Source organism: Sciurus carolinensis, chromosome X (assembly GCF_902686445.1).
Source record: "Sciurus carolinensis chromosome X, mSciCar1.2, whole genome shotgun sequence".
Classification (NCBI taxonomy): Eukaryota; Metazoa; Chordata; class Mammalia; order Rodentia; family Sciuridae; genus Sciurus; species Sciurus carolinensis.
The window spans coordinates 10,476,914-10,499,458 of NC_062232.1; the positions used below are offsets into that span (position 1 = coordinate 10,476,914).

The following is a 22,545-nucleotide window of genomic DNA, read 5'->3' on the forward strand; positions in this document are numbered from 1 at the left end:
GAACAGGGAATAAAAAGTTTAAGCAATACAATTTAAGCAAATAAATGAGCAAAAATCAACCGGTCTTCTTACAAAAGCATGGTTTAGGTTTTTAATGTCAAAGATCCTTTTTTCCTTTTCAACAAATTAAAAAACCTCCTTGTTAAGTACACAGTGGGGTATTGCTGGTGCCAGGTAGGGCCACAGATGGGTAAAAGATATAAACTAGGAGACAGTCGCCTGAGGAAGGGAGGAGGAAGGCATTCAGGGTAGCAGACTTCACACTGGTATTTCTTCCAGGTTCTGTCTTCCCTCACAGGAATGACACCCCAGGTTCTTGAGTTCAGATCTCCCCCCAAATTTGATGCTAGACTTTTCCTGCCAACTCCATCCCACAGTCATTATGCACAGACTTGGGGGGGGCATTGTTTCCATTACATGAAGTTTTGGAAAAACACACAAATAGGAGAGAATGTCCATTCAAACCACCACCAAAATGAAACCATTACTCCTACTTAGATGTGTTTTTCTTCTCCTTTTTAAAATGCATTCTTTTTATTTGTTTTTTTCCTAACATAGTCATGATCATATAGTAAATGTAATTTTCTATTCTACCTTTTCCACTTAATTTTGGAACATGATTACTTACTAATTCTTACCTTGAGTCTCTCTAAAATTACTGGAGCCAGCCTAAACTACAGCAAAAGAATTGTGTCCCCTACCTTGTCATAAATTATTTATAGACATCACCTGGAATAGGTGAATAGCTCAAGCTCCTCAAGTTCCTCAAAAACAATTACTCCATCTACACTGCCTTTGACCTGTTCCAGGATAGAACATGAAGTAGGTGTTCAATAATGTTTGCAAAATAAATAAATCACATTTGTACAAATCATTCACTCCAGGGATTAACGTAATTTACCTAAGCACTCTCTTATTATTGACATCTACATTATTTCCACATTTTCATGAGCATATCCATGAGAGCCATTAATTTTAGAAAACAGTATAGCAATTTCTTTAAAAACTAAATAAAGTTATTATCATTTGACTGAGCAATGATATCCTAGGTATGTATACAAGAGAAATTAAAATATCTGTCCATACAAAAACTTGTACACAAATGTTCATAGCAGCACTATTCACAATAGCCAAAAATGGAAACAACAGCCATTAACTAATGAATAGATAAATAAAACAAGGTCTATCCATACAATGGAATATCATTTGGCCATAAGAAAGAATAAAGGACTGGCACACACTTCAATGGGGATGAACCTTGAAGTCATTGTGCCGGGGGTGGTGCAGGGAGTGGGAAGAGGTGACATGAAAGAAGCCAGACATAGAAGGCTACATGTTATGTGATTCCATCAATAGGTGAAATCCAGAATAGGCAAATCCACAGAGACAGAAAATAGATCAGAGGTTGCCAGGGGCTGGAGAAAGGGGGAATGGGGAGAGACTGCTAATGGGTACAGGGTTTCCTTTTGGGAACCACATATTTGTGTTCTGTAATTACATAGTGGTGATAGTTACAAAACTTTGTAGATATACTAAGCCCAATAAACTGTACACTGTGGAATATTATGGTCTATGAAATATAATGAAAGAAATATCTATGTGCATAAAATTCATAAGCTCTATTGACAATCATTTCTTAAGATTCCCAGAAATAAATTACAAGGTTAAAAGACATGAAGATTCTCCTCCCATATCTTAAATTCAATGTAAAGATTCAACTAGTAAAGTTGAAAGAACAGGGAATAAAATCACTCATTATCCAGAAACCCTGGATTCACATTTTAGTTTATTTTTCCCTACATTTTCTCATAATTGATACTATCCTAGATACAATTTCACACACTGATTGTTTTAGTTGGGTACTTCATGTTTTTTAGCTCTCTCAGCATCACTATCTATGATCTTTATCATGTGATAAAACCACAATTCACTTACTAGGCACCTCCCTTCAACTATTTAGCACATCACTATCATCTGCTCTTTATTGTAAATAATGGGTATGTGCTTACCATTACCTTATACTATCACCAGAAGGGAAGAGGTCTTTTTCACCACCCTCTGGGGATGTTTTTAATGCATTTACTCAAAAGCTCAGAATAAATCCACTTGGTAAAAGAGTACTTCACCTTCAGGGAACAAGCAGGTAGGGCATACAGGAGTTGAATAGTATTTTCAAAACACTGGGGAGACAGGAGGAAATGGTGAACATGAACTGAAAACCAAGAGCTACCACTTTCTTTGCCCTCAACCACTGTCCAGAGATCTTGCTACTGCAGATTCTACCCTTTAAAAATCACATTTTTTAGTCTCAGCAAAGCAAATAAATCATTTTCTGGGTATTCTTAAGAGAGTGGGGCAATAAAAAGAAAGAGAATGATGGATGGCACATGACCTTATGATGGGGAGATTATCCTGGATTATTTTGTGGACCCTTTCATCTGTCACATCCTACTGGGCTGTTTAAATGGCACTGGACCATCCATGTGCCATTTCTAAGGGAGCTGTTTCCTACCATGAACCCTTGAAAATTATTCCATCTTTCTGCAGGCCTCATTTTCCTAATCTTTGTGGATAATCAGACAAGTTCATGGGATTCCATTAGCTGCCTCTGGTCACACCATGGAAGACTAGCTCACAGTCACACTCTATTCTGCCCACCCTCTCATCTCCCCAGCAGGCTTGAATCAAACTGGATCGCTTACTTTTGCTACTGTAATGAATTACCACAAAATTATTATAAATAAAATTATTCTCTTGTAGTTTTGGAGGTCCACAGGCCTGCTCGCCTTCTGGAAGCTCTAGGAGAGAATTCAATTTCTTGTCTCTTCCAGCTTCTCAAGCTCTCCTTCAGTCCTTGGCTGTGGCCACTTCCTTCTTCCTTTTTCAGGATGCTGTCTCCCTCATTCTCTTTTCTCCTTTCTCTTCCACTTCTAAGGACCTTTGTGATGATATTGAGTTCAGTCAAATAATCCAGGCCAATCTCTCCATCACAAGATCATTAACTGAATCATATCTGTCAATTCCTTTTTGCCATATAAGACAACTTCCTCACAGGTTACAGGGATTAGGGCATGAGCATCTTGGGAACCATCATGCTGACAGCCGCAAGACAGCAACTGGGGAGTCTGAAGGGTTGAGAGAATGGTATAGCAGTGGATGGCAGTCCTGTGCCTAGAAGGGGACTGCCATCCTCTCTCCAGGTCAGGGCTCAGGGGTCTGGAATATCCAACACCAACTATAATGAATAGTAGAAAATTAGGGGTGGGCACCAGAAAATGGAAACAGAGAACAAAGCGTAAACACTGATTCTGTATACATTTTTTTTATCAAAAGGAAACCAGAGTGATCCTTCAGCAATTGTACTATACTTTCCTCAGTCTCTTGGAACAAAATAATCTTTATATTTCCAACTCATGCTTGCTTTTAATATGCTATTCAGTGAGGATACTATAAATCTTAACTTCAGTTCCAAACCAATCCTGAAGAAATTATAATGACTTCCTTCACCTTTTCTAAGGCACCTGGCTTCCAGTGAGTTTTGAACCCACTAGAACTTGGACACCAGCCTGTTTGTGGTTGCTTATGTGGCAAATTGGACTCTGTGTGCTGTGCTAGTAGTAACTTCTCCAAGGTTTTGGTGGCATAACATCTACAACACAGAGCCAAGGTTCTCACTCAGCAGTGAGCAGTGTTTCTCAGATCCCCAGGGATGTCAGCTACTCCCAAAGTGAAGTTTAAAAGTTCTTTTAGAAAGATGCTGCATTTGTCTGCCAATGTTTTAAACAGTGGTGAATGTACCACAAACCTGCCACATTAGTCCTGAAAAGTCATTCAGAATAATCATTTAAATGTATGGTTTTACCTCTGATATTTATTTAGAATATGCTTAAAAATTGAAGTGGCACTTGTCATCAAGTCCCAGTTCTAGAATTTAGGGTGAAGAGTTATCATGCCCATAATTTGGTCTAAACATTGCAACTGACATTCAATGTATTAATGAAACATGAGGGTTCTAATTAATGATAGAACCTTAGAACAGATCATTCCTAAATAATATTTGTGATTTCTGTGTGAAAATATTGAGTCTTCTTGTTTTTAAGTATACATTGTCAGTCTTTTCATTGTCTCCAACACAAAACTATCTCGGTTCATGGATAAATTCCCACACTAATCTGAAGAGTAAATGACTCCTCAACCTTACCTCAGGGGAAAAGGATATTCAGAAGTGCAAGCCTAAGACAAATGACCAGAGAACTGGTTACGGGTAAACCCCTTTGCTCAAGTAACACTAAAGTGCATCTGTAGGAGACCTCCGGTCTCCAAATCTTTGATCTGAAAAATGAAAGGCACATCACCAGATTTATCTCTCAGCTTCAGCAATTAGTAGCACTATTTTTACTGAGGTTTTTCTAAATGACTGTATCCCTCTGATGAACAACTTCCCACAGGGGTGCACATGTCTTTCTGAACCTCCCCTGCAAAGACACATGTTGGTAATGTTCCATAGCACAGCTTTTCACCACGGAGCAACAGGTTAGTCAATCTAAGGAGCTGGAGGAACCCATTCAGTCAACCAGCCTGAGTCTGAAGGTCAGTATTATCAATATCATTCAGGACACAAAACCCAAGAAGAAGTGCACCAAATGCATCTCTCAATAGCAAATAAAATGGTGCTGCTTTATCAATCAAGCCAATATTTAAAGACTGCCCCCTAAGTCAGCATTTGTTACTCAAATTAATAGAGCAGTATCAGTGCTATATGTGTCTTGAGTCCACAGAAAGGTCAAATACTTCCCAGCCTCCCTTGCAGCCAGGGCGTCCATGTGAATGAGCTCTAGCCAATGGAATTTGTGCTAAATTAATGTGGACCCCTTCCAGACTTATTCCATAAGATCCTGGCAGAATTTCCATGCCCTCTCTCTTCCCTTGCCTATTGGCCAAAAGCAGAGGATTCAAAAGAGGGTAGCAAAGCTCCAAAGATGGATGAGCCACACTACGGAAATAACCTGGGTCCCTGAACGATTATGCAGATCGGAGGGTCTTAGAAGGCTCTCTGACATGGGCAAGTAAATTCTAATCTGCCAAGCAGCTGAAACTGTGGAGTTGTTTGTTAGAGCAGTTTACTGGCTAACACATTTGGAGATCTGGACAAAGGAGGGAAATAATCATAATCTATGAAAAGTCTGAATATTTACTCTAATTTGATGATGTGAATATCTTTAGTGATTTAGAAAAATTGTTAGCCAAGTATAGACATTTTTTGGTAGAGGATTTAGATAATTTGTCCCTCCCCGACTCCGTAGTCTTGAATTCTATTACAGATAGTTCTTCTTACTTGCTAGTGTAGTCCTTCTTTGATATGGACATCTCCCCCAATTAGTCTGTGAGTTCCTTGAAAGAAAGAATGTTGTTTCTCTAATTAATTCTTCAAAGCCATAGTCCCCAGAACTACAGGCCTTCATTAAAGTGTTTTATATATTAATCCAGCCAAATTTAGAAATTGATATCATGCAAAAACTAGAAAAGAGTCAATTAACAGTTGAGAAAAATTTGGAAAGGGAGAGAATGAAGAAAGAAAATGGCATTTTGGTTCTTCCTGTAAGCGACCTCAGGTGATCTGTGAAAATGATCTGCTACTCTCTTGACCCAGAAAACCCCACAAAATCATGCAAATCGAGAGGTTCAAATCTTCGTGTTCACTTTAAGAACACCCGTGAAATCACACAGGCCATCAAGGGTATGCATATCTGAAAAGCTACCAAGTACCTGAAGAATGTCACTTTAAAGAAGAAATGTGTGCCATTCCAGTGTTACAATGGTGGACTTGGTAGGTGTGCCCAGGTCAAACAGTGGGGCTGGACACAGGGATGGTGGCCCGAAAAGAGTGCTGAATTTTTGCTGCATATGCTTAAAAATGCAGAGAGTAATGCTGAACTTAAGGGTTTAGATGTAGATTCTCTGGTCATTGAACATATCCAAGTGAACAAAGCACCCAAGATGCGCCGCTGTACTTACAGAGCTCATGGTCGGATTAACCCATATGTGAGTTCCCCCTGCCACATCGAGATGATCCTCACTGAAAAGGAACAGATTGTTCCTAAACCAGAAGAGGAGGTTGCACAGAAGAAAAAGATATCCCAGAAGAAACTAAAGAAACAAAACCTATGGCATGGGAATAAATTCAGCATAAAATAAACACAAATAAAATAAAATTAAAAAAAAGAAAATGGCATTTTGATTTGAGCACTCAAAACCTAGATAATAAGAAAAGCAGGATTTGAGAGGCCAGGGTACTACAGGGTTAGTCCTCATTTGGACATCTCTTTTTTAAAACAATATTTTTTAGTTGTAGATGGATACAATACCTTTATTTTATTTACTTTTTTATGTTGTGCTGAGGATGGAATCCAGTGCCTCACATGTGCAAGGTGGACACTCTACCACTGAGCCACAACCCCAGCCCTGGACATCTCTTTTTAAAAACTAATCTATCCTTAGAAGAATGAGTTGAGTGAAATATTGTTGAAGACTTCCATCTTTTTGTCCTAATTCTCTAATGATCAAGCCAACCTCTGAGGTGTGACATAGGCCTGTCCACCAAAGAGAGTGTCCAGAGAAGACAAAGAGGCATGATGTTCTATGCTCTGGCAAAGAATAAACTCTCCCAAGACAAATCAGCAGAGGAGGCATTTAGAAGACCAGCAGAGGAGGCATTTAGAAGAGCCTGGGATCATCTTCCCAGGCTCTGTTCCCCTAGTCATCTGATCCAACCGGTTCTCAAACATGTTCAGGCACTGGTGCAATGGAAGTCAGCACACCTGGGAAATGCCACCAACTAGTGACTGAATAAGTGTAAAGTCTCTCAGCATGTAGTTTATTGAATCACTGGCATTGATGGCAATAACTTCCTAAAACTTCAAGGGAAAACAACATAAAACTGGGGCAACTATACTTGAAGCGCTTGCTAATGAGGATGAGTCTGGACAAATGACTCAGTCTCAGTGTGCCTCAGTTTATTACTATGGGGGTGGTGAGGCAGAAAGGCAGAGACAGATAGTAGTTCCTGGAACTATGACATACTCCATGGATATCCATTTTCCTTCCATGTTATTTTTTTCCTCTAAAAATGAGGAGAATATGATTATTATTCTGATTAACCAGCATAATACTGTATAAGCAGAACATAGTTTAAAAGTAAGCCAATGTCAGGCCAAGATGCTAGCCTGCCATGTAGAGGAAACCACAGCCAGAGGGGTACCAAATCAATCACAACCATTCATCTGGACGTACCACCCAATAGGATAAAAACATAATTTTCTCAGCAAGCCTATCAAGTGAACTCTCTGAGATAACAAGAAAACACTGTTCAACTTTACATATAAGCAATTCTAGCAATATGAATTAAGGTAAAATAAAGACAAAATTAACCCCAGTTAATAAACTGAATTCCCTAGGGCAGTCCTATTCAATGGAAACACAATGAGAACCACATATCTAATTCAAAAATTCTTATACCTATAAAGAATAAAAAGAAAGGTAAAACTAATTTCAAAAATTTATTATCACAACATGTTAGAAATACTATCATTGAAAAATGTAGTGATTGTAAAAATTTTACCTGGAATGTTCTACATTCTATTTTTGTACCAAAGTCTTCGAAACCTAGTTTGTATTTCACAGGTTGTGTCCTTCTAATTTCAGACTCCCCAAGATTTAAGAGGTCAGTGACTGTGGCTACTATGTTAGAGACCTCTGCTTTAGTGTCTCAGATGAGATCACTTAAGAAATATCTGACCAGAGAAGCTGTCTTGTACAAGCCCCTGATGGCATTTTAAAAGAACCAAATTTCTGAGACCACAAAATCTCACTCAGCATCTCTTGGCTTCCCTCTGGCCCCTTGTTATCCGTCTTCTTAACCAGCAACCCATGGGAACCATTATCCCCAAACTTGGATTGTTTTATTCTCTTTGCCATGCTTCTTCCAAGGTATGATTCATAGTCTTCCTGTTCATACTCAGTCCATTCCAGCAGAAAGCAAGTTGCCCTTTCTTTGGCCAGCCTCAGCACTTGATCTCTTCTGCAACATTTTGTTAAAACTGTAAGCAGAAAGTGGTTATCTGTTTACACTCCCTAGTATTGGTGCCTTCAGGGCAAGATTGGATCCTCCAACTCTGACCCAACCCCCTTGGAGATCCTGGGTATGCCCTGCAGGTGCTCCATTACAGAGACAGGATGAGTCAGCCTTTACTTGACCAATACTGAGCAGTCTGCCACCTAAAAGTATGTTTTCTAGGGCAGCTCTAGAACTGTTTTTAGATAGTGCTGGTCCCAAGAGAATATACTCATGAGCAGGTGTGCAGATCTGAGGCTTGAGAGACTGGACCTGAGGGAGAATGGGCTGCAGCATGACAGAAATGTGGCTTCCTCTTCAGAGACTGGGCACAACAGGTGCTCAGGATCTGTTTACCAGCACCATCGGAAATACAGACTTGTCGCGTTAGGAATGGCATCCTGGATGCACAGAGCTAAGGGAGAGGAGCCAGCACAGGCTAGAAGGTTCTCACAAGGATGTCCCTAAATCAGCTCTGAGTCTTCATTCTGCAGCTGCCTCACAAGCCCCCTACACCCATTTCATGCATGTGCAGAGAAATCTTTAGTACTCTCTAGAGACCCCATTTAAATCCTCCTCCTCCCTGGGCTCCACTGTAGTTCATTCACCAGGGAGGGTGCAGAAATGATGACACCCAGAAGAGCCTGACTTCTGAAACATGCCTTTTCCTCAGAGGAACCAGAAAAGCAGGTCAGCAGTCATGGGGCTGGAGCAAAGGATGGTGGGAAGCAATGGGAATTTTCTGAAACATAATTATGGTGAAGATCATGTAACTGTATAAACTGACTATAACTCATCAAACTATATGCTAAAATGAGTGAATTTTATGGTATGTAAATTACACCTCACTAAAGCTGTTTTTAAAACACACATACACATTGAGATTCCTATTGAGTATTTCATTTACAGTAGGAAGAAATAACTTCAGGATTCTAATGCCTATGAAACAATTGGGAGAATAAAAATAAAAAGATCAGAAAACATGGATGCTATTGCTAGCATCATTATCATCTCACTCACTTTAAACTGTTAGATGCATCTGGCAATTTTGGTCTATAAATTCTACGTTATGGCTGATGAATGTCCCAGAATGACTTCCAACTATCTAAACATGTGTTGAAACTTTCTCTAAATCACCGATTTCTGATCCTCTGTATTCATTCAACACATTACTCTGTAACAGGGTTTTCACACTATAGTCACAATCCATTAGTGAGCAATGAAAATGAGTGTGTAAGTCCTCAGAAATGTTTATTTCTAAAAAAAAAATACTAGAGCACCTGACACTTCTTAAGAGTAGCACAATACATACTGTCATGAACTTAAGTTTTGGTTGTGCATGTGATATAAAATAATCTCCTTTTGGTAACAGCAGAATTTGGAAAGGCAATAGTCCAGGATGTATCTATACATATGTCCTTTAGTAGTCATAGGGAATTGATTCCAGGACTTCTGTGGATACCAAAATCCATGGATGCTCAAGTTCCTTATACAAAATGGTCTAGCATTTGCATATAACCTATACACATCCTCCTGTATACTTTAAGTCATCTCTAAGTTACTTATAATACCTATTACAGTATAAATGCTATCTAAATAGCTGTTATATTGTAGTGTTTAGTGAATAAAGACATGAAAAAAAACTTTGTACATGTTCAGTCTATATGCAATGTTTTTCAAATACTTTTGATCTGAGGTTGATTGAATCCACAGATTCAGAAACCACAGATTCAGAAGGCTGACTGTACAGAGATGTACCTAGTCATGTAAGCACTGAAGCACTTAATGTACAGGGACACTCACTACTAGTTTTGAAATCATAACTAAAACTATGCAGCCACACTTGCCAACCTTGCAGCAAAGCCTAGCACTGTGTGCGGCCAAACGGGAGGAATTTAATCATCACAGCAGGTTTAAGAGGTGGGTCCAGGCTCAGGGGTAGAGTACTTGCCTAGCATACACAAGGCCCTGGGTTCCATCCCCATTTTACTTAGGATAAAACTGAGCTCAGGGACACACACCTAAGTGGTGAGAAGGGGACACAGGTAAGGGCAGTCAGGGATTCATAAGCCTGTGCATGGAACCAACCACCTCCCTGCACTTCCACACAGAGCACAGTGAAGGGATTTCAAGAAAAATTAAAGGATTCTAAGAGCTCTATAATAAGCATAATAGGCAATACACTCTGTTCTTAAAGAATTATTTTTCCCTTATCCTCTTGACAAATTTCTAATGATGATTTCTCTGGTGAGAGTATAGTTAGGGGAGTTACCAGCCAACTTTTTTTTTTTAATTGCCAAATGCTAGAGGGGATCTTAACATAATTCTTTCAAAATAAAATAGTTTCATAATATTTTGGTGTTGAATTTTACTAGTGAATATAAGAGACAGGAAGAGAGATTTTAAAATTAAAAGGGGAGGTTTTAAGGAAGGATTTTGGGAAAAAAGAAACAAATAGTAACAATCGACGGAAGAAGTAAATTCAACTGAAATGGGAGAGGAAAACCACACCAGCCAAGGAGAGGGAAGAGGCTGAACAATAGCATTCTTCAGAAATGGCATCACAGGGGAGGCAAAGCAGGACGGTTCTTGGCCATCTCCAGACAACCAGTAGTGGCAAGGCCACAGTCCTCTGGGCTCCGTAATCTCGATGTAAGCTTTTCAAGTATTGCCAAGATTAAGTTCTCCCCTTTGTATTGGAGTCCAGTGACAAAGTCCTGCACCAGACTTCTAAGAAGGAATAAGAGCAAAAATATTTTATCAACAGCCTTTTTTTTTGCATTAATTATCACCACCTCCCCCCAGCCCCCAAAACAACTTTTTAACAGCTAAGTAACCCATTTTCTTTTGAGGCATGAGAATTCCACTATTTATAGTTGCATCTTTGCATACACCACAAACAAAATCCATGAATAAAAGCACAAGGGAGGAAAATGCCAAACATCTATGACATATTAATTGCATGCCAGGAAAGGATGCAGAGAATAGTAAGCTCTCAGGGACAGCAGTTCTTTTTAGATCTTGCATCTCCTTAGGAGTCTGAGACAAGTCATCAGTCTCTTTCCCAGAAAAATGTGCCTACACATACACTCAAAATGCTGCTTATCTGGGAACTCCAATTTCAGGAATCCTGTTCCCAAAGCTCACCGCCCAGGGGCAGAGTCATCCTGGTAAACAAGCACTGCTGGATGTGGAAGGGCTGGTTTTAACAGAGGCACCAAGGCTGCCTCTAACCTGCCTGGGAGTGCAGAGTATGGGGGAAGACACTTCAGTTCTGATGAGCCAGTCCTACATGGACTGGGGACCCACCCCAGCCCATCCAGGTGAGACGAGGGCAGGCGTGGGGAAAGAAAGCCTGCCGAAGAAAGTGTGGGATGTCCTAAAGAATACAAGCTGGGTTTTGCAGGTGGCATGAAGCCACTGAGAAATATGAAGCAGGGTGTGTCATCAGCAGATCTGCTTTGCAAAGGAGCCCTTGGGCTGCAGAGAAAGTAGACAGCAGAGAGAAAGAGAGACAGAAGGTGTGGGTAGGAGGGAGCCTGCTGGTAGAGCAGGACAGGAACCATGAGGCCTGAACTAGTGCTGGGCTATGAATAGCCATTGAAGAGGCTGGAATCATTGACTGTGTTGTGAAGTCCTTCACGAGAAACCTGACCAAGAGTTGGGTGAACATCTTCACCTCAGCTGTATACCATGGTAAGAATAACAGGAACACTCGTGCTTACTTCATAACCACTTCTGTTCATTCCCATGATCCTGATGGCTTTCCTTCTAAGGGACACCAGAAAGTCATAGAGTGTGAGCATTTTCAGTGTCTGCACTCATGCATGTCTATCAAAGTAGGAACTTGTGGTCTGTGTAAAGGTTTCTCCAACGACAGTCTCTAAGGAGGTAGAAACTAGGTCACTATTATCTATTTACTAGATATGTGAACAAACGAATGAGAGAAACAGTCCAGGTGTTACTGGGCTGGACTTGGGGCATCCTTTAAAAGAGGAACTCACTTCCCAAAATAGTGGGCACTCATGCAGGGACTATCATTTTGCTTAATATCAAGTCACAAGAATAAAAAAAGAATCCTCAGAGCAGGACCATGCTCAACAACACTTGACTCAAGACATTTGGAGGCCAAACCAATTGAGGTAACTTGAGAGTAAGCTCCAAATTCTCCTTTAGAAGTGAAAAGAAACTAAAGTCTCCCACCCTCTGTTGAACCAACCCAGTACACATCACCATATGCCCCTGCTACCCTGGCAGAGATTTCAGGACCCTAAGGCATCTGGAAATCCATTAATATCCACACTGAACCTCTCAAGTACCATCAATACAATGCATATGCAGATGGAGGGAACCCGGCCAACATGCACCCAGTCAAGTATACCCAAGGTTGATTGTGCACATGGGCTAGAGTTAGTTCCCTTGCCGGGGACACACTCTTGACCCTCTCTAAAAGGAGTTCAGCACTGCCATCAAAGGTAACTTTCAGGTACGCCAGAAGTAGTGCATAATTGCCTGGCTACCCAAGTAGCTAAAACAATGGTTATCAGGACTCCACAGTAAGATTCTTTACTGATCCAAACCTTGTGTGCTCAAAGTCTGCTTCATGATGGAAGAGGGGACATTACAGAATGGAGGAGCTATCTTGAGATCCAGAAACCAAGTAAGACCAAAGGTCCATGCCTGCCTGTTTTTCAAACATGGCCTAGTAATACAATCACAGAGAACAAGACTGCAAAGATACAGGTCTTTTGTCTACTCCAAAACACCAGTCCAGTGCTCAGAAGTCAGAAATGACCTTATCTCCAAATATCTTCTCCCTCTAGGCATCTACAGCCCCCTTCCCCTGGAGAGAATGCCTCACCCCAGACCCAAGCAATCCTTATCCCAAGGTTCTGCTTTGATCTCAATCTTTGTTGAATGGCAAGTGTCTCCAGATGCCCCACTAGACTGCACACCTCAAAATCAAGGATCCAGAGGTCTCATCCCCCAGGACCTAGCATGAACCCTGAGGTGTATTATGTTAAGATGGATAAAGGAATGGAGGGATGGAAGGGCAGATGGATAGGAGGCATGAATGCATGTATGGATGGACTGAAGGACAAAGGGCAGAGGGAGAGATATGAATAATGAAGACACTTGTTTCAAAGAGAACATCAAGGGTGTACCTGTGCAAGCATTCCATTGAGAGGTTATGCACAATGTTAATCGACCATGTCAGCATTAGCCAAAAACAGAGGCAGAATTAGGCCAGTAGAGAAACTGCCAATTTGAACTATAGGGTACAAAGAAATCAGGATGAAATGAAAGAAAGCCATGTGACTTCTCAGATTCTATAAGAGTCTACCATAGAGATATTCAGATATGAACATGAACTAATCTTAAAGAAAATCAAAGAATTACCCTGAAGACAATTCAGAGACCATTGAAGCTGCCACTGCCACCTCAGGCTCAGGGACAAGGCTGTTTTCTTCTGGGTTTCAAAGGGCAGGGAATTTTCAGAGCCATGAGGTTGATGTTGCCACCCAGTGGGCCTAGAAAGTGGGGCATCAATCCAAAGATTATTCTCGTACCTTAAGACTGCATGGAATTTGCCCTGCTAGGTTTTGGACTTACTTATGACCCACCACCCACTTCCTTTCCTACCTCTCCCTTTTGGAATGGGAATATCTATGACATGCCTAACCTGTCATTGTACTTTGGAAGCACAAAACTCGTTTGGTTTTACAGATTCATGGTTAGAAAGGAATTTTGTCTCAGGATGAATCATAACTCAAGTCTCAGTCATATCTGATTTAGATGATATTTAGAAGAAACTTTGAACCTTAGACTTTATAGAGTTGGTTGCTAGAATGAGTTAAGACCTGGGAGTTATTGAGATAAAGTGAATGTATTTTGTATGTAAGAAGGACATGAGTTTTGAGAAGCCAGAGATAGAATGCTATGGACTGAATTGTGTCCCACTAAAAATTCATGTTGAAGCCCTAACACAATATGACTATATTGGAAATAGGGCCTATGAGGAGGTGATAAAAGTCAAACAAAGTCATAAGGTGGGGGCATTAATCCTATAGGGCTGGTATTCTTATAAAAAAAATGAAGAGAAACCAGAGATTGCTTTCTCCTCTTTGTGAAGACAGAGAGAGAAGGTGGCCATCCACAACCCAGTAGAGAATCTAGATAAGAAACCAACCCTGCCAGAACTTAATCTGGAATTTCTGGCCTACAGAATTAGGAGAAAATAAAAGTCTATTGTTGAAGCCCCCACACAGTGGCACTCTGTTATGGCAGCTCAAGGATACACAGAAAAAACTGCTTTAGGGAGTCAAGTGGGAAGACCCTGAGCCCTCAGAGAAAGAACAGTGGGTGAAAGGGGGGTAGATAGAGGCAGTGAGCAATAGGTCACTGAAATATTATCTCTTAGCAGCTACCTTCTAAGGTATAAAAAATCTTTTTAGGGGATTTTCAGTTTCATTATAATTTCTTTTTTTCCTATTTTTTATTGGTCCTTCTTAGTTACACATGTCAGTAGAATCCATTTTGATAAAATTATACAAGCATGGAATATATGTTATTCTAATTAGGACCCCATACTTGTGGGTGGGCATGATGGTAGAATTCACTTAGATATTTTCATGTGTACATAGGAAAATTATGTTAGATTTATTTTACTGTCTTTCCTATTCCTATTCCCCCTCCCTTATTTTGTCTAATCTACTAAACTTGTCTTCTTCCCCTCCCCACCTTAAATTTGGTTTAGCTTCCACATATCAGTGAAAACATTCAACCTTTGGTTTAGAGGGCTAAGTACAAAATCTTAAAAGACATTTATATCCTTCAGTTCATTAATCACATTAGCATAGTGATTCTCAACCAAGGGCCATTGTGCCTTCTATTGGACATTTGACAATGTCTGGAGACATTTTTAGTTATTGTAACTCCTGGCATCTAGTGGGTGGAGGTCAGGGAGGTTACCAAACATTCCCCAATGCAGGAGGTCCCCATCACAGAGAATCTTCTAGCCCCAAATGTCTATAGCACCACCTATGATAATATCTAAAATATGTAGAGAACATAAGGTACAAAGAGGTGCATCACAATTCTATTCACAAGTACAAGAAAAAGGAAACAAGCCAAATGACTAACAATAAGGATGTGATCCAACAAATTATTGCATGCCAATAATCATTCATTACTTATTCATTGAATACATGCTTCATGTGAGGCTCTGCTTGGTTGCTGTAGGTGGAGCAAAAAGCAGAATAGAACCCCTGTTATTATGATGACTGCTTGGGATAATTGTTAAAGTATCTTTAATAACATGGGAATATTTTGGTTGAATAGTCAGGGAGAAAGGGTGACTAGAATTACTTGACATATGATACCATATGAACCAAAAGGTTTTGGTTCCCTTGTTTACCAAAAAAAAAAAAAAGATTTGAGAAGATACCCAAATATAACTATAATTACTATTAGTGGAGTAGATGGGAAAATGAAAGGAGACATTTTTTATAAAAGCTTACCCAGAATCCATCATAGTACCCTTTGCCATGATCCCTGAGGGCAAGTGGAGTTACCACTTAATACTCTGAATTATGCTTCTCTCCGCCTAGGAAGTGGGCCAGTCAAATGGTGGGAATTAGAATGACATGACTCCAAAGCCACCAAGGCCACCCACTCCTGCAGATGTTGCTGTTTTGGCTGTTGGGGTGCTCTTCCAAGGCCTCAAAGTATTGCCAGCACTTCAACCCAGGAGATTTCATTTCAAAATCTGGAATTTCTAACTTTCTTGAAAATGAGAAGAGGTAGTGCACAGAGATTACAGTTCCCAAAGACAAAAACTGGTTAACGGTGGGCTGGGGAGATAGCCTCAGTTGGTAGAGTGCTCGCCTCGCAAGCACAAGGCCCTGGGTTCAATCCCCAGCACCACAAAAAACAAAAACAAAAAAAAAAATTGGTTAACGCTGACTAGGGCTGTCCTTTTAAAAGGGTCAGTTGGGCACAGTGACGCACACCTCTAATCCCACCAACTCAGAAGGCTGAGGCAGGAGGATCACAAATTCAAGGCCAGCCTCAGTAACTTAGTGAAGCCTTAAACAATTTAGTGAGACCCTGTCTCAAAATAAAAAGTAAAAAGAGCTGGGGGATTTTGCTCAGTGGTTAAGTGCCCCTGGGTTAAATCCTCAGTAAGAAAGAAAAGAAAAGAAGGAAGGAAGGGAGAAAGAGGGAGGAAGGAAGGAAGGAAGGAAGGAAGGAAGGAAGGAAGGAAGGAAGGAAGGAAGGAAGGAAGGGGGAGGGAGGGAGGATGCAAAGGGTCAGCTAACTAAATCCACACAGTCCCTGCCACTCCCTGTTACCTCTGTAATCTGGCCATCTGGTTGTAGGCCCACCCCTGATGGGCATCTTAGTCTGTAATGACCACACCAAGGTGAGGCACAGAGGTGAGAAAATTCTTCCTGAGGAATGACCCAGCAGACAGATGGTCTGTACAGAGAACTCCTGTCAGGCAAGGCATGCATAAAGCATGGTATAAATGATGCTCACAAGCCTCAGGCATGTAATCTTGGCTAAGGATGAGAGAACTGGAGGACCCCACCCTAGGAAAAGCTCTATGAAAACTGCAAAGTGCTATTCGTTTGTTTAAATATTCACAGTAGGAAAGCTATTTGAGATGCTTAGTGCCAGGAGTTAACCTCAAGGAATTCAGCTCTACCAGGGAACAAACAATAACAAATTGCCACTACTTGACAGATTCACCCAATGGGAGGGGCACAGACAGAGCTATGGAAGCTGAGAGGAGGAAGCTATTCAACATAAATATAAATCATTTTATGGTCAGCAGAACATTAAACCCTTATCCTCACCCTCAATCCCCATCCCTACTCCAAAGAAATAATACAATGGCATTTACAGCTATTCCACCTTTCTTTCTCCTTTACAAACGTTAACACATCTAGTTTCTAAAATCAAGGCTTACCTGTCCAAGCTTCAGGAAGAGGTTGAAATCATTTAAAAATATTCATTATTGTGAGCAAATTGCACCCTGGCCAGGGACATTTGGATTCACTCAGGAATTGAGGCTTAACTGGCCTATAATGGAGTATAGGCAATAGTATTTATTAAACACTCTTCAGATAATTCAGAATTGAAGTTCAGGTTAAGAACCACTTGCATAAGTGATGTTCAAAGGTAGATGTTCTTCTGCCTCCTGAATGCTTAGTGTCTAAATGCAGAGGGAAGTTTGTAGATGAACAGAGTAGGAAATATGATATTGTGGTATACAAAGAAATACATATTAATGGTCTCAGTCTCTGGATCCTGACACAGAGCCCCTAATTCCTCAAAATTTCCTAGGTGATAGGAGCATTGTTTGTTCTAATAAGGAACTCATGGTGGGCTCCTAGAAGGCTAGGAGGGCTGGTCACCAGAAAGACAGAACCATGTTTAGAAAATTGGGGTGAGGAGAAGTACAGGGGCTTTTGTCCTCACAGAGTTGGGATGGATGCATTTGCCAACCTACAAGCTGTCTGAACCCCATACCTTTGGGATTTTTATCATATTCATCACATAAATGGAGGAAGGGAAGTCAAGGTGGTGGACTGGAGAGGAAGGTAGCAAGCAAAAAGAACCACTCACATGCCCCTACGGACCCAGGAGCCAAATGAGAGCCACCAGCGTGACCAGGGATATAAAAGAAAGTAGATGCTAGAGTAATGGAGGAGGTTTTCTCTTAAGAGATTCCTATGACACAGAAAACCCCAGGAACCCATCCTTACCCACCCTCATGCCAGTTTCCTATTGGGTAAGAATGTCTGTCATTAGAAAACTCCACCAATAGCCCTGGAATGCTCTCACCTTCTCACATTTAAGCCAAGCCCTCAGCCATTCTTTGGAATTATAGGTATGCCAGGTGGGGGCAAAGGAGGATAATTACATTATTCTTCACAATGGAAAGCCTTAGTATTCCATGTTAACATGATTCCAGTGACATTTCAAGCAAGCACCAATAGTGCTTTCTCAATTGAAGTAAATCACCCCCCAAATAATAATTGCATAGCTTGAGGTCTTACACAAGAATCCTGAGGTGCCCTTTAGGTGAACCAAGTGTCATATCCTGAAAGACCTGACAACATGGCAAGACTTGGTGGGAGAGCTGGGCCATCCTGTAACATGGGAACAATCATGACAAAGGACAGTCATGTATTTAACAAATGATCTGTATAGAATATTCTGGGGAAGGGGAAGTAGGGAGCTAATGCTGACTGACTTTCTGTGGAAGTACTGGATTCTCTGTTTTGATGATACATATTCATTCAGTGAGATAACCAATCACTTTATGTAAACTGCTTTTTTTCATATGGTTTTATATTTGTTCCTTTGGGGAAGGATATAAGATTCACCTAAGTGGTTTGAGGGTAAGGGGTTGTGGATTTTCTTATTGTTTTGGAAACCTTCCCAGGTGTTTTTCAGTAAGTCCTAAAGAATGAATCAGTTGCCCAGATCAATAATTTTTAAGCCTGCTTGCTAATGGAATCCAACAGGAATACCTTTCAAAAAAGACACCATTGAGAATTATTTATCTGATAAATGTCTAGTATCCAGAACATGTAAAGAATGCCTAAAAATAACCATCAAAAGGCAACCCAATTGAAAAATATGCAAAGGACTTTAGAAATTTTTTCACAGAAGACATACAAATGGTCAACAAGCACATGAACAGACACCCAACATCATTTGTCATTAGGGAAATGCACATCAAACCCATAATGAGATACCACTTCGCACCCATTAGGTTGGCTATTTTTTAAAAAGCAGGGAAAAAATACAAAATAACAAGTGCTGGCAAGGATATAGAAAAACTGGAACTCTTCTAAATTGCTGATGGGAATGTAAAATGTTGTAGCTGCTCTAGAAACAGTTTGATGGCTCCTCTAAAAGTTAAACAGAATTACCATATGACCCAGCAATTCTACTCCTACACATATACCAGGGAGGGGGAGAAGTTAGAAGCAGGGACACAAATACTTATACAGGCATTTTCATATGAACACTCCTCCAAATAGCCAAAAGGTGGAAACATCAATGGATGAATGGATAAACAAAATATGATCTACCTATACAATGGGGTAGTACTCAGTCACAAAAAGGGATGGAGTACTGACATGCTATAACATGGATGAATCTTGAAAACAGTGCCTTAAGTGAAAGAATACAGACACAAAAGACACCGTTCTATGATTCTATTCATGAGAGATGTCCAGAATAGGCAAATTCACGAGACACAAAGGACACTGGTAGTTGCCTCGGGCTGGAGATGGGGAAGAATGAAGAGTGACTACTTAATGGTCATAGGGTTAGAATTTGTGCTGATGAAAATGTCTTGGAATAATATAAAGGTGATGGTTGCAAATAGTGGATGTACTAGATGTCACTGAATTATATACCTTAAAATCATTAGTGATTGGTTTTATGTTGTGTAAATTTTCCTTAAGTGTTTTTCTTTTTTTATTAGTTACTTTTGGTTATACATAACATTAGGAATCGTTTTGATATAATTATAAAAGCATGGAATATAATTTCCTCTAATTCAGCCCCCAGTACCTCCCTTTTCCTCCCATCCTCCCTCCCCCTTTTCCCTTCCTACTCAATGGATCTTTCTGCTATTTACTTGGTTTTTTTAGTGTCTTGTGAATGTACATAATGGGAAGATTCATTGTGGTATCTTCATACATGTACATACGAAAGTTAGGTCAGATTCCTTCCACTGTTCTTACCTTATCCCATCCCTCCTCCCTCCCTCTCAATCTCCTTCTTCTATTTCACTGATCTTTCTTCTATTTGATGGAATTCCCCCCTTCTTTTCCCCTTATATTGGACTAACTTCTGCATAACAGAGAAAATATTCAACTTTGACTTTCTGGATCTGACTTATTTCCTTAGGATGATGGTCTCCAGTTCCATTCATTTACCAGAAAATTACATAATTTAATTATTCTTTATGGCTGAGTAATACTCTACTGTGCATATATACATTTTCTTTTCATTCATTTGTTGATGGGCACCTAGATTGGTTCTATAGCTTGGCTATTGTGAATTGAATTGCTATAAATAATGGTGTGGATTATATCCTTATAGTATGCTGATTTTAGAGCTTTGGGATATATACCAAGGAGTGGAACAGCTGGGTCATATAGTGGTTTCATTCATAATTTTTTGAGATATCTCCATACTGCTTTCCAGAGTGGTTGCACTAATTTGCAGTTCCACCAACAATGTATAACTGTACCTTTTCCCCAAAATCCTTGCCAAAATTTATTATTTGTATTATTCATAATTTCCATTCTGACCAAGAACAAGATGAAATCTCAATGTAGTTTTGATTTTAATTTCTCTAATTGCTAGAGATGTTGAATATTTTTTATTGTATTTGTTGGCCGTTTGCATTTCTTTTGAGAATTGTCTGTTTAGTTCTTTTGCACCTTTTCAATTGAGTTGTTCTTCAATATGGAAAAAATAACTATCAGAGGCTTCCTGGGTTCTGCTGATCAGAATATTATGGGTGGAGCAGTGAGAGAGAGTATATGTATGTGTATAAGTACAAATATACAGCTTTCCCAGGTTAAATTTACTTGCAGCTAGGATTAAATAGCACCAGGCTCAAGTGCTAGAGATATAAAAATGGAGCACTTCTGTAGCTAAAACCTCAGCATTTTATTTGATGCTGTACTCATCATGGGTAAAGAGTACAACATTACTGCTCCTTCTGTCTTCCTAAAGAAAAAATATTCACTTTAAAACAATATAAGTATGGGGCTGGGTTGTGGCTCAGTGGTAGAGCACTTGCCTACTAAGTGTGAGGCACTGGGTTCAATCCTCGGCACCACAGGAAAAGGAATAGATAAAATGAAGGTATTGTGTCTCTCTATAACCAAAAATATTTTTAAAACAATATAAGTGGAAGTGTAGTATTCAGAAGATACAGGTAATGGTAAAATCACAGCTGTGAGGCACACAAGAGCAACACAATAAGAACAGTGAGTGTGTTCAAAATCATGCTCCCAGAATGATGGAAAGAACTAGAGATAGTTTAGTCTGCACAAATGAATGCTTCCAATGAACCAGAGAGCTGTTTTCAAGTATCAGTGGACCATTGTGTGTTCATTGTAATACCAAATAGGGGCAAACATTAATGGACTCAGGAAAACCAACAAGTACTAAATGAGTAGGTAAAACTTTGGTGGCAGCCATGGCCAGCTCAACACAACAAAGAATGATCTAACTCAGAGCTGGCTTAGCAGTGGTTAGAGATGTCACTCAGTAGGAAGAATCCAGCCATATGATTGCTGGTGGGCCAGTGCTTTAAGGTTGTGATTCCTGTGCAAAATCTGAGGAGCAAGATCCAACCCAAAATAAGCTTCAACCTACAATGTTCCAATTCTGTTTACTTTGGATAGTTCTTACAGGTATTTCAGAACTCAGGTATTAACAATATTGATTGACATGGTGAGACTGTTTTATTAAACAATTTCATTGGAGTGGAGGTAGTTACTTTGAGTGATCACTTCACATAATATTCCATAATATTCATTTGCCCCTTCATTAACAAACTATGATGTGATTGGCATCTTTTTGTAGGACCTTCTTTCTCTTGTTTTTGAAGAGTTCATCTTTTGATACTATCTTTCCAGTAAGTATAAGACCTAACCATTAAAAGAATCACGACCTAAGGATCACACTTCCGTTTCATCTTTATTTTTGCCAGAAGTCATGTGAGAAAAAAAAGAACTTATGAACATCAGCTTCTTCCAAATCCATTCATTAATAGGAATACTATAACTTTAATGTAGGGCTGCCTTTTTTAACCAGGGATTGAATCCAGAAGTGTTCAACCACTGCTGTACATCCCCAGCCCTTTTTATTTTTTTATTTTGGGGACAGGGTCTCGCTAAGTTGCTGAGGCTGGCTTTGAACTTGTGATCCTCCTGCCTCAGTCTCCTGAGTTGCTGGGATTACAGGTGTGTCACTGTGCCTGGCTGCCTTTTTGGTGAAGAAAAAAAAATTCTTATACCTTCCAGCTCTGCAAACACTGCTGGCCAACCACTTCACAAAACCAACTAAAGTAACTCATATGTTTGAGGTACCATTATGTCATTGGTTTCCTTCATGGAAAATTTACTAATTTTCATTTATTTTAGAAGTTTGGAATATGCCAAGGCACCCTCTTCCAAGTGGGAGAGGTAAAGCAACTCAATACCAGTGAGACATTAAAAAAAAAAATCATGGAAAAGAAAAGAAAGACACTAGGGCATGCTTTTTTTTTCCCTGTGATATAATTGGTGAAGATCTCACATTGAACTGAAGAACTGAGAAATTCAAATCATCTGTGAACCTTCCATGGGCTTGGAGAGGGTTCTTCCACAAACCAATCTCACAGGTCA

At 40.0% G+C, this 22,545-nt stretch overlaps 1 pseudogene; it reads left to right on the top strand.

Annotated features, from left to right (window-relative positions):
* The first annotated feature begins 5,625 nt into the window (after positions 1-5,625).
* Positions 5,626-6,195, top strand: LOC124972256 (60S ribosomal protein L17-like; annotated as a pseudogene).
* The last annotated feature ends 16,350 nt before the right edge of the window (positions 6,196-22,545 follow it).